The following is a 13,526-nucleotide window of genomic DNA, read 5'->3' as shown; positions in this document are numbered from 1 at the left end:
ATTGAATTCAGTTCTTCCAGATTCCAGGTCTCATGGTCTCTCTAGAACAATACCTAGTTGCTCAGAAAACTTAAGGAAATATGTTATGGAACATAATCACTTCATTCTTAAGGAATGGAAGGTAAGCAAGTCCTTTAGTCTCCCAGGAAAAAAGCCTGTGCAAAATGGTTGTAGTGGCAAAAAGAGAGATTAAAACAGTCAGATAAAAAGGCAAAATTTCATTTCAGTGGTAGGAGGATATATCTCTGTACTGTGCTTCCATGGGAGCATAGCTATATTCTGAAATGGGAGATGGAGACCTTACAATTCTGTATAATTTGCAGAAGTTTAGGTATTCAGAGATATCACTGCCCTTTTGATAGAATTCTGCCACAGAAGAGGAACCAGAGCTTCTGGAGCTAAATACCATCCAGAAGTGAGGGAGGACATGAACCTAGAAAGGAAATCTCATATTTGGGAAAGAAAATGCTCATGAGGAAGACAGGGTATAGAAATGAACTCCACAATCAGAAACATGGGAAAATTTCTACCATGGGATAATATCCTCTCTATCTTCTAAAAGAATTTATAGCTTTAACAAAGAGGCATAAGAGAAGAAAAGATATAGATAGAAAGATCTGTAAGATAATAGTATGGAAATTATTTAGAAGAGGAAACTCTTAATAGATATTTTAAAAACTTTAATTCCATGAAGCAACTAAAAACAGATAAGTACAAAAGCAATGAATCAAAGAATAAAATGGAAGAGGATCAATAAAGAGAACAAGATAAAACTAATTTTTTGAAAAAGGTGTAAAAATTAAAAAAAAAAAACTAAGAAAGACGTTGAAAAGAAGATGGGGAATTTAATTAACTACTTAAGAAAAAAAGAAAGAATAAGAGAACTATATAAAGGAAAGAGAAAGGAATTAATACCTTAAACAAAATTTCAAAATGAGAGAAAAGGGGTGACAAATGGAGTGGAGATTAAAGGTGAGAAGAAAAGACCTTATGGAAATAAAATTATTTTGAATCAATTAAGCCAAATAATTGAAGAGAAAGAATATGGCATTACAAAGCATGAAGAACAAGTTCTAAACTTCATAGGTTCCTTGGAATTATCTTGAATTATTTTCTTAATCAGAGTAGCTAAGTCTTTCACTGTTGAGTATCATTACTATTGTACTGCATGCTGTGTATGCCGGGTTCTGCTTACTTCATTTTACTTAAGTTCATATAAGGTTTTCCAAGGTTCTCTGAAATCATCCTTCTCATCATTTCATATAGTATTTAAGTATTAAAATATACAACTTGTTCCGTTATTCTCCAACTGATGAGCTGTAGAAAACTCTGGAGTATACTTGAAACAAGGTGCTAACTCAGTAGAATTGATGACATGATTGTTCTCTAGTTCACATATATACTTAATACTTAGCATGGTGATGTAATAGTTCTCTAGTTCACACATATTCAGTATACTGTAATGATGTAATTGTAATAGAGTATTCAAACTGGGGTTTAGTCAGACTCAGAAGAGAGACTGGCTGAGATTGTCAGACTGTCAGACTGCTGGAGGAGACTGGGTCAGAGTGAGATTGGGTCTGACCGTGACAGAAAGCTAAGCCGAATATTACAATTAGCATCCTCTCAATTTTCAATTCTTTGCCATGACAAAAAGAGCTGCTATAAATATCTTTGCACACATAAGTCCTTTTCTCTGTTTTTGATCTCTTTGGGATAGAAACCAAATAATAGTGGTATGGGTCAAAGTGAATCCAAAATTTTATTATCCTTTGGGCAGAGTTCCACATTATTTTCCAGAACAACTGCACTAGTTTACAACTCCACCAACTATGCATTACTGTCCCATTTTTTCCACATCCCCTCAAGCATTTATCATTTTTCTTTTCTGTCATATTTAGTTGATTTGATAGGCTTGAGGTGGTATCTCAGAGTTGTTTTCATATTTACTTTTTTAGTCAGGAGTGATTTAGGACATTTTTTCACATGACAATGGGTGGATTTGATTTAGTCTTCTGAAAACTTCCTGTTCATATCATTTGACCATTTATTAGTCATGGAATTCTCTTTTTATAAATTTGATGCAATTTTCTATATATTTGAGAAATGAGGCTTTTATCAGAGAAACTTACTATAAATTTTCCTCAATTTCCTATTTTTCTCCTAATTTTGCCCACAGTCCTTTTATTTTGCAAAAGCTTTTTAATTTCACATAGTCTAAATTATTTATAATTTTTTCTTGTTTCATCATAAAGTTTTCCCTTATCAATGGATTTGAGAGGTATATTTTTCCATGCTCCCCTAATATACTTATGTCATATCTAAAACATTTATCCATTCTGATTTCTGTTAAACTTTTTCTAGTTTTCCCAGCAACTTTTGTCAAAGGATGAGTTTCCCCCACCCACACTTGGGTTTTGGCATTTATCAAACACTAGAATACTATGATCATTTACTACTTTGATTTGTGCAAGCAATTTATTCTACTGGTCACCTACTCTATTTCTTAGTCAGTGCCAGACTGTTTTGATGATTTGCTTTTCAGTTGTTTTCAGTAGTGTTATATTCTTTGTGACCCCTTTTTGGGATTTTCTTGGCAAAGATATTAGAGTAGTTTCCCATTTTATACACATATGCCATTTGAGCTGTATCACAATCATACAAGATAGATATTATAGGTTTGGATATCCCTATTTTGTTAGAAAGCTAAGACTCAGAGAGGCAAATGGTTTCCCTAGCAATACAGAGCTGGTATGTGGCAGAGGAATGATTTCAAATCCATACCTCTATCCATTATACTTCTTTAGTACTCAAAATTTTTTATATGTTTTTAAAAGATTCTGGAACACAGTAAGATAATGAAATAAGGTAATCTACTTCAGAGGCTGAAAATAATACCAAAATGTCACACTCTAATAAAGTTATCTGGTTTCCTAAGCATTCTTTTATATTGTAAAATTCATTTTTTTTTTTGGAAAAAAAAAGATGAAACAGATGAATATCTATCAGATTCCAAAATTTTGAGATTTCTTTTAAAAATTGACCTTTTTACTCCAAATTTCAAAATTTTACAAGGGAAAATAACAGATTTTCTTTATATGCTAGGCAAACTAACATATCTCTGTGAATAAGAATATAATACATATGGTGATGTCTTAAATAGGAGATTCTGATACTGGTGGGGTATTTTAGGGAAAGGCTCCACAGTTTTGTTTTAAGAGTGTGTCCCATCACAGCTGAAGATATTTCAAGAGAAAGATAGCACCGTTTAGTGAAAACTCTGTAGCTTATTCCTTGGTCCAGCTCCCAGCCTATCTCTAATTGAAGTGAATCTTGCCAGATGGGAGTTACAGCCAAGAAACAGAATAAAATGCTGGGCATCATCAGGAACGTATTGAAAACAAAACAGAAAACATCCTCTTGTGCTTATGCAAAACTAGAGTACAACCACACATCTGGGCTAGGATGGCCACCTAACTAAATAAAAACAAAGATGACATTGTTATAGCAATTTACAGTTTGCAAAACACTATATATATATATATATATATAATTTAAGATAGAACTAATGCTTTCTCTTCACCCAGTTTTTCCTTATTCCCACCAGCTTTATCCTCAAAAATATGCCATTAGCACCTTTCACATCATGGCTTTCTCCATTGTAGTTTCAATATATCATAGACTGGCATAAGAAATTAAATGGGAATTTTTGTGGAAGCCACAGATGACAGGAAAAGGCCAGCAGTTTGCACAGAAAAAGTTTAGAATCTCAGAAATACATAAAATATATGTAAAGTATTGTATAATATAAACATAGTTTATCATTTAACACTATCGTAATTCAAACTTATTCTCTGGTATAAAAGGAGGGCCAAACAATTTTACATGGGCTTTCTAGATCACAGGGATTTCATTCCCCTCACCATCATAATGTGGAAGGGATAATTATATACACCTACTAAGATACTTTTTCTACATTGAAGAAAAATTCTTCATGTAATAGGGATAGTGATGAATGAAGCAACAGTTTAGGGAGGCAAAGGAGAGTAATTAGGATTATGGTTATTCAAACTTTATGTAAATAACTGGACAATTGGAGCCTCACAAAAAATATAGGAAGGATCAAAGTCATCTTGATATCAAGGCAATAATGACACCCAAATCAATGGGTATTTAGCAGCAGGCCCAAGGACTATGACAATCCAGTGGTTCTCAAGAATGATAAAAGTAGGAAAAGAAAGAAAAGTCAATGGAACAACTTTGATTGGTTTCCTTTCACTCTCCTTTCCAGGTAACCTATTTTTCACCCTTCAGATGTAATAGGCATTTCATTCTTTTCTAGAAATTACTTGATAAAAATCATCTAAACATAAAATCTAGAGCTGGAGAGGACTTTCAAGATCATCTATTCAAAACCTTCATTTTACAGTAATATATATTATTAGAAGAGTCATGAAATATTCACAAACTAAATATTTGCAAATTGCATATTCATAAACTGGAAATGGCCTAGAGAAGTACAATTATAATGCTGCCAGGGAAGGCTAAAGCCCAGAGTGAATTTAAAGATCTCAAAATTCAATTCAATTCAATCCCGACCTTCCTTCAAGGCTCACTCCTGTCATCTGCTAGTCTCAGACTGTCTCAGTTACCCCAAGTTGCTGATGCTATCCCTCTTGGAAACTGCACTAACATATTTCACATTTAGTTATCTCATTGTGTGCTGTTTTCTTTCAATAGAAAGTAAGCACCTAAAGGGCAGGAGCTGTTTTTTATCCCTAGGACATATATAGCACAAGGTCTAGAGAGAGAGAGAGACAGCGACAAAGAAAGAGAGAGAGAAAGAGAGAAAAAGAGAGAGAGAGAGAGAGAGAGAGACTGACAGAGATAGACAGACAGAGACAGAGACAGAGACAGAAAGAAGTCCTTATATCAAAGATGCCAGGCATCCTTGAATACCCCATACACCTTGCTCAGTCATATGGAACTCTGGTTAATGTTTTTTTATATGTCTAATATGGGAAAACAGAAGCTAGGAACTCCTTTGTTCCAATTAACATCACAAGAATCTCAGTAAATCCAATGGTCTGTCTACTACTTATTCTTTTCTTGATACATGACTCATTCTCCATCTTATTTGATCATACATTTTTATCAATAACATCCTTACTCTACTTCTATTTTATAATTACTGATTTGTTACATGCATATTCTATTCAAATCCTTTATACAGCTTTCTAGTGTCCTCTGAGTGATATCCATTTTAAATCTTTTAGGACTTCCTGCCGTACAAGTATGTTGGTAAAGAAAGGTGAGTCTTTTTGTTTTTGGAAGAAGTTTAGAAACTTTACAGCTTTCTGTACAGGAGTGCCATTATATTTTATACAAATTTACTACCAGTCCCATTGAGATGGACATGTACTGTGACTCCATGAGGATGGGACAAACATTTTGATCATTTACTAAAGATCATTAACACTAGAACAATTCTGAATGATCATCTTTCATTTAATTTTGTGATGATTAAGATGTATTTAATAGAGATTAACATTACCTTCTTTTTCTCTACTAATACCTTTATCAAGAATACTCTTGTTTGAAGATTATTCTTATTTATATAGATTTAAAAGTAGAAATCTAGATGGGCAGATACTGATATTCTCTGACATTTTTGTCAGTTATTATGGTCCAAGATTTTTTTCCTCATGCCTTTACTATTTTCCTTTACTTCTTACACTTTATATCTTGGCTCCTAAATGTTTAAAAAAATTGTGCCAGCTCTAGCATGGATTATCTTTATGAATACTTCATTGACTCCAATTGCTTTTCCTGTCTTTTTTTTTTTCTCTTCAGTGACACTTTTCTTTCCCATATGACATATGGGAATGTGCAATTAGAGTCAAAGTATGGTATCTGTACTATTCTTGCAGGTGAAAAAAATCTGTTGCAAGAATATATTCAGATCTTTTCTATTTTTTCCCATTTATTGTCCTCTTTTCATTTTTCCTTTAAGAATCTTGGGGTGATTGAATTGTTTCTCTTTCCAAAGTTTATTTAAATGAATTCTATTTGTCTTTTGTTTTTGTTTTTGAAGTTACACCGATCGCAACTTTCTGTGATCCTTTTAGTTTATCTAGGAATTTATAAATGAGTCTATCTTCTAAACTATTTATCCTTGGGCATTTATTTCTGCAGTTTTGGCAAATAAACATGTTTTTTGCTGACAAGACACTTTTTGAGCTCTTTTGGTCTGCTGGTTATTGATGTATTTGGATTTAACTTCCATATAAAATTATTAAAACATGTTTCTGTCTTTTCCTTGACCATGTTTCAACCACAACAAACTGCTTACATAGTACAGTGAAATTTTTTTTAATTGAACATCATGTTATTTTTGTCTTTTTATTTTTCTTTGTAATTTTTTTTACTTTAGTAGTTGTTTGTCTGATTGAACAAACACATTTGATCTATCAATAGCTCATATCTGTAACATACCATATCCTGTCTGTTAACATGAAATCAATTTCTTTTTTTCATGATATTTTTCAAGTTTCTGCCCTTGTGAGTAAAATTGTCAAAGCTGGAACAAACTAGAATCAAAAGCAGAAACAAAACTAAAATGTAGAAACACCAATGAGGGTTCAGCAAGGAAGCCCAATCTCTTTGGGCAGAAGCTTTTCGCAGGAATGAAAGGAGAAAACTTATATAGGTTTTGATTTGGGTGGAAGATGAAATGGATATGGGTGCTTCTTGACTGCATAATACCTGTTGCTGGAGGATTACAAGTTAGGGTTAAGGGATAGAATCCCCCTTGCTAGAACTAATAACAGGAAAAAATCTTCTTCGAGTTAGCTATTTCTTATAACCCAACCTTAATAAATAGGAATATTGGAGGGTAACAAAAAGGGCTAACTGCAGCAGAGTCAAGGGAAAGATACTGAAATCAAACAAAATGGAGTTGCTTTAACTTTCTCAGCTATCCATATCATATCCATCACATTTATTATGATTATGATTACTATTAATGATATAGATATGATAAATTTTTGTGTAGTCTGTTTTTTGTCATCATTACTCATTCTGATCCATATTTTCTAATATATATTTCATTATATTCATCTATTACCTCCTTTGCATTAAAGTTACCAAGAATAAAAGAATATGTTGACTTAATATGGAGGTTTTTTCTTCATGAATGATAACTTTTACTACATTCACAAATTATATAATTGAGTTTTTTCTAGACTATCTTTACTTCTTTATCATCAGTATTAGACAGTGGCTGATAACATGCAATTTTTTCATGGTTATTACTTATTATTTTTTCAAATTCTTATCATGAATCCAGGCTGATGATGTATCCCATGAAATGATAGTTCTTGTTGCCTTTGATTTCATGATAAAACTTATCCTCTTAATTTTTACTTTCTTCTCCAAGCAGAATGTGTGAGCCTCATTCCACTTTGCTTAAATTTCTTTTTGTCTTCCTATTTCATTTGCACTGTGAATATAAAGATCAATATGATTTAGTTCTTTTAATAATAGGTTTATTCCTTAATCCTTGGGAAAGTATCTTGCAACGAGGTACCAACAGTTAAGATATATTTTATAGCCAATCTAAAAATTTATTTGGCCTGATATGCATGATTCTAAGAAAAAAAAAAGATTAAAGAGAATAAAACTGGAAATGAAGTTAAAATATCATTATTTCCAAATGACTTGATAGCACATTTGGAAAATCTAACTATTTTAGCCAAAAATAATAATGAAGGCAATAAATGAGTTAATCAATATAGCAGGAAAAATATGAAAACATTAAAAACAATTTGAAATTTTATTCACTAGCAATAAAGACAAAGAAAACATCATAACAGAGAAACTTCATTTAGTATAACAACAAAACCCACCAAATATTTGGGGATTAAACTATCCAAAATACATATGACCTTTAAGGAACAAAAGCAGGTTCAAATTATATAACTAAAAGAAGTAATTGAAGACATTTGGTGTTTCTCAATAAGTTTGATTAATGTGGTAACAATGACAACATTCATACACGTACACATACACAAAAGCATATATATAACTAATATATATAATTATATAACTACACACACACACACACATACACACACACACACACACACACACCCCAAATGAAGTACTAGTGGTTGTCTTGATAAGATTAGATAAATTCAGAAAGAAATTAATATTTAAAATACTCAATACCAGAGGACACATTGGGGAAAATGCTATTGAAGGTGCTTTTGCTCTCTAGACTCCAATACATGGGAATAGTGATGAAAACTATCTAGTACTAGGCAGATAATAAAGGAATAGGATAGTGAAATAAGACAGAGATAGCAGAAATCCAAAAAAAGATGTATTGTCAGTAAGTTAGTCAACACATTTTTATTAAACTCTTACTATGTACCAGGTTACTCTATTAAGCACTGGGCACACCAAAAAAAAAAAAAAAAAAAAAAAAAGTAAAAAGATAGTTCCTATTCTCAAAGACCTGATTGTCTAATGGGGCAGACAATATGTACATAACTATGTAGAAACAGGATCTATACAGAATAAATTGACAATAGCCAACAGAAGGCACATTAATTAAGAGAGATTGGGCAAGGTAGAATGTGGGATTTTAGCTGGTTCTTGAAGGAATTCAAGGAAGTGAGAAGGCAAAAATGAGAAGGAAGAAAATTCCAGGTATGTAGAACAGTTAATGTAATTGCCTGGAGAGAGAAGATAATGTTTTTTGTTTTTTTTTTGAGGAACAACAGGGAGGTCAGAGAATTCAGGTAGTAAGGGGGGGTTTTAAGGCATTAAAAACTAGGAAGATTGAAGACAGGCAGCTAGATGGTATGATAGAGCACCAGCTCTAAAGTTGCGAAGACTGATTTTCCTGAATTCAAATCTGGCCTCAGACACTTACTAGCTGTGTTGCCCTGGACAAGTCACAATCCTGTTTGTCTCAGTTTCCTCATTTATAAAATCAACTAGAGAAGGACATGGCAAAGCACTTCAAGAAAATCCCTGAATGGGTCATCAAGAGTTGGGCTTGACTGGAAATGACTAAGCACCAACAACAAACATTGTACCAACAGATCACAAAGGACTTTAAATGGCAGGAGATTATAGTCAGTGCATTTTATTGAATAGAGGGCTAATAATGGTGAGATTTGTGTTTTAGGAGCATCACTTTGATATATGGGTGAAGGTTCTGCTTAAAAAAAATATAAAATTTGATCACTTGCCCAGATTAGATTCAAAAAGAAGGTCTTACCTTGTTTGATTCTGTTTTTAATTTTTTTAAAAAAATTAATTGGTGGAATAAAAGAAGCATTCACATAAAAGATGATTAAGGAAAAAGGAACAGAATCTATACATTTAAAAATGTTTATAGCAGCTCCCTTTGTGATGGGAAAGAACTGGAAATTGCAGAGATGCTCATTAAAGGCTGAACAAATTGTAGTATAAAATTGTGACAGAAGACTACTGTGAGATAAAATGATGATACTCAATGATTTTAGAGAAAAAAAAACCACATGGAAAGACTTGCATGAAATAATGAAGAGTTAAGAGTAGAACAATAGAACATTGGCTTTCTTTCTTTTTCTTTTTTTCCTTTCTTTTTTTTTATCAAAGGAAGAACTGGGGAAGATGGTGAGAATCACAGGGAATAATGATAGTGGTGGAGAGATAAACCAACATAGGAGCATAATGCTTTATAAACCAAAGATTTCTAAGTTCTACAGTAAGGATTTAGTATCTGACAAAGGATATTGGGGGAAACTAGGAAGCAGTTTGGAAAATTAGGTTTGGACTAACATCTTATACCATATACCACATTAATCTTCAAGTGGATTCATGAGCTAGACATTAAAAAAATAATATTATAAACAAATTAGGGGACACAGAAATGATATAATATAGACAGGGGAATTCCTATGACCTAGAGAGAGGTAAAATGGGTCAAAAGAGCTAAAATGGTCAATTTTGATCACAGAAAGTGGGAGATTTTTTTTTCAGAAACAAAATCAGTTTAATAATAGAAGGGAAACAATTACTTGGGAAAAATCTTTTATAGCAAGGTTTTTTTTTTTTGGTTAAAGAAATGGTATCGAAGATATAGAGGGAAATGATAAAATATATGAGAGCAAGTTTATACAATAGATAGAGGATAAGGATATGAAGAGTATCTTTTGAAAAGAAAAAAAAATTCAAAGATAAAAATGCTTCAAATAAGAGAAATAAAAATGAAAACAATGCTGTGCTTTTAATTTATATTTATCAATTGAGTAAAAATGATAAAAATGTAAAATTACAATTATTAGAAGAAGCATGAGAATATAGATACATGAGTGTATACTTGCTGGATCTCTAAACAGAAAACAATTTGGAACTATCAGTCCACTAAGAAGCACATATTCTAGGCACATACTCTACACCAGAAAATTTATTAGTCACGAGGAATTAAAAAAATGAAAAGAAAAAACAAGAACAAAAACAGTTTCTGCACAAAAGGAACTAACATTTTCATGGCTAAGACCAAAAAAATACTAATAAGTAAAAGCAAGATATTATTAAATAAGAAGAAATTTTGGAAGGGAAGGCATTGGCAGCCTGGGGAATCAGGAAGGACCTAAAGAAATTGACATTTGAACTATTTTGAAGGAAGTCAGTGATTCCAAAATTTCACCAAACTATGCATACCTTTTGGTCCAGTGATGGTTCTGCTATGCACTTATATAAAGGTATAAATGATTTACATAAAGCACTAATATGTAAAAATATTAATAACAGAACTTTTTGTTATATCAAAAAGCTGAAAAGTGAAGTGGAAGAATAGCTATGAAATTATGGCTGATACATGAATGTGATGGAATACAATTATACTTTAAGAAATTATAAAAGTATGGAATCAGAGAATGTATATAGATTTATGTGAACTTATGTAGCACAAAATGATAAGCATATAACTTTTTTTGTAATAACTATAGCATTATAATAATAAACTCTGAAAAACAACTATGAAAAATTTAACAACTCTGATTAATGCAGTGACCAACTATGACTCCAGGAGAACAGTGATAAAGTTTGATTCTTACTGTTTACCAGAAAGAAGATATTCCAGAGGAGCTGAATGAAATATACATTTTTGGTCATAAGCAAGGTGTGGCTTTATTTGAATAGTCTAACAAGAGAGAGATGGGGGTAGGTAGGAAGTGTCAAAAGGATAGTGAGCATGATGCTAGAAAGAAAGAAAAAGAAAGGTAGAAAGAAAGAAAAAGAAGTAAGACAAAAAAGAAAGGAGGAAGAATGGAATGAAGGAAGAAAGGAAGGCTGGAAGAAAGGAGGAAGGGAAAGAGGAAGGGAAACTGACTTAGGAGAAAGGTGAAGGGAATTATAGATAGAGAGGGTGAGCAAAAAATAAGAGGAGGGAGGGAGGGAGGATGAGCGAGAGGGAAGAAGAAAGGGAGGGTAAAAGGAAAAAATGGAGGGAGTTAGAAAGGGTGTGTTGTAGAAATGAAGGGGAAGAGTTTGGAAGAAAGGAAGGGGAGGGAAGGAGGGAAGAAAATGAAAGGGGAAGGAGCAAGAAAAGAAAAAGAGGAAGAGAGGGAAAGAAAAAAAGAAGGGAAGAAAAAAGAGCATTGATATAATGCATAAAGTACAGGGTGCGGAATAAGGAAAATCTGAATTCATATTTGGCCTGAAATTCAAGCAGCATAACCCTGGCCAAGTCATTTAATTTCTATTTGCCATAGTTTCCTAAACTATAATACAGAGACAATAGTTCCTACTCTTATAGTAATTATGAGAATCAAATAAAATAATTAAGTCCTTAGTGTATAGAATGGCTAGCATATAGTTCTATGTAAAAGTTAGCTGTTATTGTATTATTATTAGTTTTCTCTATATATGGAAACATTTACATTCATTAGTGTTTGGCAACTTCAGAAAAACAAAATAATTTACATTGAAATTCTAAAATAATATAAAAATAAAGAATTTTAAAATCTTACAAAGGTGGTATAACTTCAAAATCTATAAAAAATTCAAAATAGTAAATATAAATCATTAATAATAAGTTGAAAAATAGTTTCTCTAAAAATCAGAGATTCTTTTCAAAATGACTGAGGTACTAAATCATAGTTATAAATTTGCAAATAATTTTAAAAAAGAAACAACAGAATTCAACACTGATAGGGTTATAGAGAACAGGTATACTTATTCATTGCTTTTGAAATTGCAAAATGATAGAATCTTTTTGAATGTTATAAGTTTTTCTAAGCATGATGGTACATAATTATAAGCTTGCCCAGGTCCTCCCCCTAATGTAGTCCATGATTGCATTAGTTTTTATAACTCCCACATTGCTTTCTGGATTTATCTTAAACTTGAAGTCAACTAAAAATCTCTTAAAATTTTCTTTCAAACAAATTATTGCTTAATCTTGTCTCTATGGTTTGTGTAAATTATGTCTATCTTAATGAAGCTTAATTTTAAAAAGTTTTTTTTTGCTTATGTATAACTTGAAAATAGAGTCAAATTACAAAAGTAATTGTAACCTTTGACTGTCATTCAATATTATTTTGATGGGAATAAAGATAGCATTTATAGATAAGAGTACTAAGTACCAGGCACTGCACTTATACTTTACAAAAATTATCTCCTTTGATTCTCACAACAACCCTAAGTTAGGAGCTATTATTATCCCCATTGTTACAGTTGAAGAATGTGACAGAAGTTAAGTGATATCCAAGGACACAGTAAATTCTTGGGGAAAAGTCTGATTTTAGGTCTTCTTGACTCCATACCTAATACTCTCTCAATTGTGCCATTTGGCTCTACTAGTTCTTATATCAATGTTCTTGAAACCCTTGTAAAGTCTGGCCATCCTTATCCTAAATTCTACTGTCAGAGATGAGTTGGATCCAAAGACCTCTTGATATTTCTTGCTCAGTGAGCTAGGGAGCAATTCTGCAGTTAGGAAGTTATTTTTGAATGTAATCTCCTTAAGACTCCACTGTTGGACTTGACCCTTTCCCCATCTGAGGATCATTTCTTCAGTTGTTTTTAAGTATCTTTCAGAAAGGAATATATACTAAAGTGACACATTACAAACTACTGTTACAAAATACCATCTACTTCAAGGTCTGAGATACATTTGCTAAAGTACATACAGAACTAGGATAAAGTTGCCTTAAATTTAGAGAGAAAATGTGGCAAAAAGGTAACCTGGCTCCTGGTTTCTGTAAGCCCTTTTCTCCATATGTAATAAGAGTTTCTTTACATAGTATATAGTTTGTTTTTTATACTACTCTGTGAGCTATTAATTGCTATACAGTTGACTTTTGGTTTCAATACTGACATCATTTGAACCATAGTTACCATTTATGTATAAATGAAGGGTCCAAAATACTTTAAAACTCATATGGATCACAAGATCCTTCTCCAATCAAAGTGATAGAGAGCAAGAAACATGGTCAAGTATCTTTCTCCCCCTACTTGGTCCCTTC

The sequence above is a fragment of the Sarcophilus harrisii genome, chromosome 4 (genome assembly GCF_902635505.1).
Source record: "Sarcophilus harrisii chromosome 4, mSarHar1.11, whole genome shotgun sequence".
NCBI classification, from domain to species: Eukaryota; Metazoa; Chordata; class Mammalia; order Dasyuromorphia; family Dasyuridae; genus Sarcophilus; species Sarcophilus harrisii.
This window is presented reverse-complemented; position numbering follows the sequence as displayed.